Here is a 6,664-nt window from a genome sequence, read left to right on the forward strand (position 1 = left end):
ATGAAGAGTTCATTCATACCACAAAATCCAAATCAGCCGTCTTGCATTGCTTTTCAACCAAATGTGCAAAGCAATTTTGATTTGTCTCCATTGCTCTATATGGTTCCACACTATAGAGGCACACCTACAGAGGATCCATATCTACACATTCGGGACTTCTTTGATCTTTGTAAAACTCAAAACGTCCTTGGCTTAAATGCGGAAGGAATCAGGTTAATTCTCTTCCCTTTTTGCTTGAAAGATAATGCTAAATTATGGTTGAATTCTTTGGCTGCAGGGTCTATTCAAAATTGGGATGAGTTGGCCACAAAGTTCTTGAAAAAGTTCTTTCCAGCCCAACGGACTAGGCAATTGAGGAGGGAAATTCAAACCTTCCAACGAAAAGATGGAGACCTATTCTTTGAGGCATGGGAACACTTCAAGGAGCTACTTCTAAAATGCCCACATCACAATCTATCTCAGGACGATCAGGTACAAGCTTTCTATGAAGGTTTAAGTGATTCTAACAAAAGTCTTGTAGATTCAGCTTGTGGAGGTGTACTAATGGAAAAGAATAGTGAGGAGGCAATAGAACTATTTGAGACTTTAAGCGAAAACTCACAACAATTCTCATCCCGAGGGAGGCAAGGACTCAAAAGAAAAGGCGTCTATGAAGTGAATGGCAATAATGGAGTTCAAACTCAGATGGCTACCTTGGAAAAGAAACTGGATATACTAGCAAAAGTCATGACTACTCATAACATCTCTCCCATTCAACAGATTGCTCAAGTGGAGGTATGTGCCATATGTTCTCATTCTGACCACACCACTGAGATTGGCCCCATGTTTTCATTTACAGATCAAGAGAAAGCAAAATATTTGGGCCAGAATAATTACCCTCCATAGAACAATCCATACTCCAACACTTACAATGCAGGGTGGCGAAACCACCCCAATTTTTTATGGAGTAACAATCAGAATACACAGAATCCACAAAGGCAGCAAAGAAATTTTCAGCAAGGATATAACTATCAAGCTCCACCACAAGCGGTCCAACCAAATCCAAAGCCAAAGAAGAATGACCTCGAAAGTGCTCTACTCAAATTTATGACTATACAACAACAGAGCAATACTCAGACCAGTCAAGCTATCCAAAGATTGGAAACACAAGTGGGGCAGTTGGCCAAAGAGTTAAGTGAGAGAAAAAGGGGCGAATTCACAATAGAAGCTGACTGTGAACAAATCATCAACCACCTCAAAAAAGAAAGAGAAGAAGAGCTTCAAAGTCAGTTGGTGGCTAATCCTAGTGGATATTACGTGGAGGGTTGGAGTTATTCCTATCATGAGCAAGCTATCACAACATTGATGAGTGAAGAAGTGGTTGAAAATCATAAGGAAGAGGGGAAGGAGGAGCAAATTGAGGTCACACATGATCTACAATGGGAAAAAGGCAAGAAAGTGAGCACTGAGGCTTCTTCAACATTAACTCCTATTCCCGAATTACCAAAATGCCATGAGAGTAGTCTGTTAGGACCATTAGACGAGCAAACTGAGGTCATCAAAATAGAAAAACTCTCTAAGTATTCTCCTCATAGTATTCTAGTACATGATTCCCTTCCGGATGAGAAACTGTTTGAGAATTCTCAGAGTGATTTACCTCGATTTGTGAACATTAGGAACTATCTTTCTATAGGTAGAATTCACTCTCTATGGTCGAAGAGAAGAAAAGATTGGTGCTTCAAATTTAAACTCAAAAGCTACTACCAAAAGCGCTCGAGCAGTCTAAGAGCTCAAGCGCATCTGCCCAGAATAGTGGTACTGAGGCCACTGCATGCACTACAAATCCATATCCTTTAAAGAATTCTGGTTTTGTTTTTAATTATTGTTCATTTTATTTTGGTTAATTTTAGTTTTATTGTGGTTAATTTTAGTTTCTATTTTTATTTTATTTTATTTTATTTTTAGTTTTTAGTTTTCCTTTCCTTGGTTTTGTTTTTCTAGTTTTGTTTTTCAGGAACAAGTGTTTTTGCATTCAAGTTTGGGGGTATGGGACACACACACACTTTTTGTTAAAAAAAAAAAAAAAAAATGAAATTGCATGTTCATGTTATTTTTAAGACTTTGTTTGATCTAAAAATTGTGATTTAAATTTCATTGCTGAGCTTAGAATGTTGAACACATGATCATTTGAAATTGATTCTAAAGTCCTACTACTTACTTTTGGCATCTAAGGTTCATTTGTGTCAATCTAAACTATCACAAGCACATTAGCATATAATTTGTGAGGCATGATATATGAACATGATTGTGTATTTTTCAATGTCTTGAGTGAAGCTGGGCGACTTGTTGAATGGATACCTTGGCATATTTATAATAATAATAATAAAAAAAAAGCCATTTTTGAAGCTTTCACTGAGTAACTGGACTTCTTGCCTCATTAAGTAGCGAATGTTCACGTCAAAAAGTGAGAAATTCAGATTGGTTAAAGTCATGACTAGTTTAGTTCTGTAGCCTTTTTGACTCGAGTTAGTAAGCTCTTAGGGGTGTCTCCACACCTAGTGCCCTAAAGCCATCTAGTTTGGGTGCATTAGCCTAACACTCGTTACATGGGTCAATTAGAAAGCTTAAGAGAATTAAGCAATTCACAGTCTGACCAAAAAAAAAAAAGAGAGAGAATAAAGCTCTTGCTATTATGCCTTGGTCATTCAATTTGATGGGGATCCCAGTGAATTTTGAGATATTGAGTCATTGCACATTGGAATTAATTTGAAGCCTCATGATTATGTGTTAGTTCACCTTACACTAAATTGAACTTGTGATGCCTCAGCTTGTCGTTTGTAAGTGGTTAAACTTTGGAATTCTATTTTATATTGAAGATGGAGTTTATCTTTCTAAGCTTGCTAATGAATGAGAATCATAATTTTGGTGACACTTAACTCTTTGGAATAAACATGAATTTTGGCATAATGTTTGTGGGTATCATTCATGGCAAACCCTCACGAGACTTCACTCGTCCACTAGGGAGTCCTAGGGGTTTAAAAGGCTTATTGCATACGCTAAATGCAATCGTGTTTCCCGCGACAGAGGAGGTAGAGTAGTTATTGTTTTAGTTTTCATTTTTTTTCAATTCTGCATTGCTAAGGGACTAGCAAAATGTAAGTTTGGGGGTGTGATCAGTGCTGAATGTTACACATTCAAGCCCCTTAATTTACATATGTTATGCTCTTAGTTTTGTTATAATTTGATGTTTTGTGTTTTTTTTGTGTTTTTTTATATTTTACAGGTTTTAGAAGAAAAACCGATCAAATTCCAAGATTATAATGAAGTCAGCAAACTCACTTTTGGATAGATTCAAACTCCAAATAAATTTTGAATTTAAGGAAAGAGAAGTTGGCAAAAATTCGTTATCTTTGGAAAGAATCCAGAATGAGCACGTCTCAGTAATTTAATCATAACTTTCGGCTCAAGTATCAAATTGCAACAAAATTGATGGCGTTGGAAAGCTAATAATAAATGCAACAAATATGTCAGAAATAAGTTTTTCCTAATTCGGACGTTTTCCATGCCAAAATCTCCCTGCAATAAAAGACCGCAAATCTGTACGAATTTTGGAATCCTTTTCCTACGTGGATAGAAATTTCAGAAAAAGGAGAAGACTTGTAATTATTCTATTTGGACTAGAAGACCTACTTAGAATTGTAATAGGAATTCTAGAGCTTCTAGAGCTTATAATCCCTATAAATAGGCCTCTAGCCTCTGAAGAAAAGACATACAAGCTTTGAGGAAGAATTAAAAGCTACATCAAGAAGGAGGTTCTTTTTAATTTTTATTTTCTTTATTTATTTATTTTCTGTATGTATATAACTTTATTTTATATTAGTTGTAGCTAATAGTTTAGTTAACGCTCGATTGAAGCCCTAATCATGTCTTTTTAAGTTTTTCAATTTGCCTTGCTACAATTTATATATTGATGCTTAACTTGATTAATTCTAGTTTCTTGAATTCCTCGCATGTTTATGTTTAGCTAGCATATTCTTGTGGTATGGATTTGTTATTTATGTCAATTTGGATGACCGAGTCCTGGGCATAATAGAGTAACAGAAGAACCCCGACACAGGTTCTTGGATTAATCAACATAAAGACAACTGGAATAGATACCATATTTCAATCTGAGTGTGTTTACCGATTTCCATAGATTTATGCTTCCTTGAAGAACAACTTAGTAGATACCATGCTAAATCCTTCAAGGAAGAAAAGAGTTAGAGTAGATACCATGCCTAACTCGTTGTTTAGGGAAATCAATAGTTTTAGGAGAAGATACCATTCCCTTGTGGCTGGTAAGCATTAAGCATCATGTTATGATTGTAGTATTGTGCATTTGTGAATCTTATTTGAGTATGATTAGCGGCGGATATCGAAGCCCTACCTTTTCTTCATAGTATTTGTAATTCAATCTTTTATCTCGTCTTATTCAACATATCGCTTTTAGGAATTTCTCTTTAAATACAATTTATACCAATCCTAGTGGGAATGATCTCGTATTTGCCTGCTATACTATTGTTTTGATCTTGTGCACTTGCGAGTAAAACGTACAAGTATTTGCCTATTTATTTAGGTAGATATTTGCACAACAGCATGGCAAAGATGGACTGCCACATAGATGACATGGATAGCTGCATGGCACTCATACTCCCTTGTATAGCTGCCAATGCCTCCACAATCTGAGAATAACTGGCATCTTCCTGAGGTGGTGGAGCAGTCTACGAAGAGGATGCCATATCTGGTACTTCTATAGGAATATGAGGAGGTGGGGGCACATCATCATCCTGATCATCTTGCCCCAACTGAGCATTGGACTTCATCAGGGTTTGCTTGCTGATAGGGTCCTGGATCTTCATCTTCGGCTCGCCAGCAGTACTGATGCCTATCTGTAGAATGATCTGCGTGAGCAGGCAGCAAAACGAAAGACCGGTATTGAGCTCATCACGAACCTCCAAAATAATGCCTAAAATATGCTTGGATAGACAGAAAGGCAAGCAAAGACTGATGGCATATACAAACTGGGCCTTCTTCAATATCAGGTCACTGAGCCTAACAACGGGCCAAAGGTTGTGTTGGACAATCTTGGCTAGCATGTGGTGTGGGACAGATAAGGCATCGATCCTGATGGTGGTGGTACGCTCCTCTCCTTGAGGAACAGCATGAAAAAAATTCTCTAAGATCATCCAGAGAAGGAGGTATGACCACCTCATTGTACGGGCTGCCAGAGATATGAAGAACAGGCACTCCTATGATCAATAGTGATAGTATGTCCATCCACAGTGGACTGAAGCACCACCTCGCGGTCATCATCCTGAACCACCTCGAGGAAGGCATAGAATAATCTAACCAGCCTGGTGTACACAACACAGGCACAGTTGTGCAGATACCCAGTGGTAGGTCTAGATAGTGTCGTGGATATTGTCCAGAGGAGCCACCATGATGTCTGATCGGACCACATTTCTTTCAGCAATGACTAGTTTGTCCATAATTTTTCCTCGAAAGGCTGCCCTATCTCCCTCTGTTCTCTGTCGGACTCTACGTTGTGGACTGCCGGCAGACATGATTCTGCAAAATTAACCAACAAGATTTGCCAATAATAAACCAAAAGAAATATTCTTGTTAGTTCACATGGAAATTCCAGCATTATAACGGTTGTAAAAGGGACGTTTCCAATAATTACAAACAGAAAATATCACAATACGGTCCACAAAAATATCGAAATAGATAATCCCAACACAGCAGATATCACAAATATTCATTTTATAATCTCAAAAAAAATATTCCTAAAATAATCAATATTCTGACAATTTTAAAAAAAAACTGAAAAGAATAAAGTTAACTAGAAAAGGTACCTGGGATGAGAAGAGTGATGCACAAAAGGACAAAAAAGGGTGAGATAAAGTAAAAATCTTGAGAAATCACGCATTAGAAGCCAAAAGAAAGTGTGAAATCGAGTGGGGTAGCTGAAAAATGTGGTGGCTAGGGTTTTTAAAACCAGTGGGGTCCCCGTCCGAACGGCTCAATAACTCATCTGGACGCGCGTTGCCTCGTAAACCTGCGACAAGAATCACTCGTCCAGACGTGTAACCTTACCGTCCGGCCGTGGGAGTCGCATGCGTCTGGACGTGTAATAGTACCGTCCGGCCATTTGAGGCACACCCGTCCAGACGCAAAGAGAGAGAGTCCCGACAATTCACACTGAAAAGACAGATACTGAGGGAAAATATGCAGAAATTATTTTTCCTAAAGTCAGCTTCAGAACACGCATGTATAATCAACTGATAAAACAATCAAATAACATCTTAAAACTATGCAGAGATATAAAAGAGAGTTTAGAGTTCAATCAGCACAAAGATTTTCCTGTATGAAAATAATTATTGACTTCTACTTTTAACCAAGTGTGTGTGTTTGTGTGCAAAAAAATATCTTAAATACGAAATTTAAAATAAGACAAGATATTTGTTACAAAGTGGAAACTCTGTGAAGACAAAAACCACTCCGGGCCAGCCAAACCTAGGAAATCCACTATCTAAAAACGAAGCTAGTTACAAGACACTCGTACTCACATAGCCCTATGCAATAGTCATACCTTTAACTCTGACACGAAGCCTATCGTGAATGCTTCCCAACTAGATCTTCCACC

The 6,664-nt window shown here is 37.8% G+C and overlaps 1 non-coding gene across 1 annotated transcript; it reads right to left on the reverse strand.

The window, feature by feature from the left end:
* Window positions 1-348: 348 nt before the first annotated feature.
* LOC133862109 (small nucleolar RNA R71) lies at window positions 349-455 on the reverse strand. Its single transcript, XR_009899132.1, has one exon. It is a non-coding gene; the product is annotated as a small nucleolar RNA R71 (small nucleolar RNA).
* Between the last annotated feature and the right edge of the window lie 6,209 nt (window positions 456-6,664).

This window comes from Alnus glutinosa, chromosome 2 (genome assembly GCF_958979055.1).
Source record: "Alnus glutinosa chromosome 2, dhAlnGlut1.1, whole genome shotgun sequence".
In the NCBI taxonomy this organism is placed as follows: domain Eukaryota; kingdom Viridiplantae; phylum Streptophyta; class Magnoliopsida; order Fagales; family Betulaceae; genus Alnus; species Alnus glutinosa.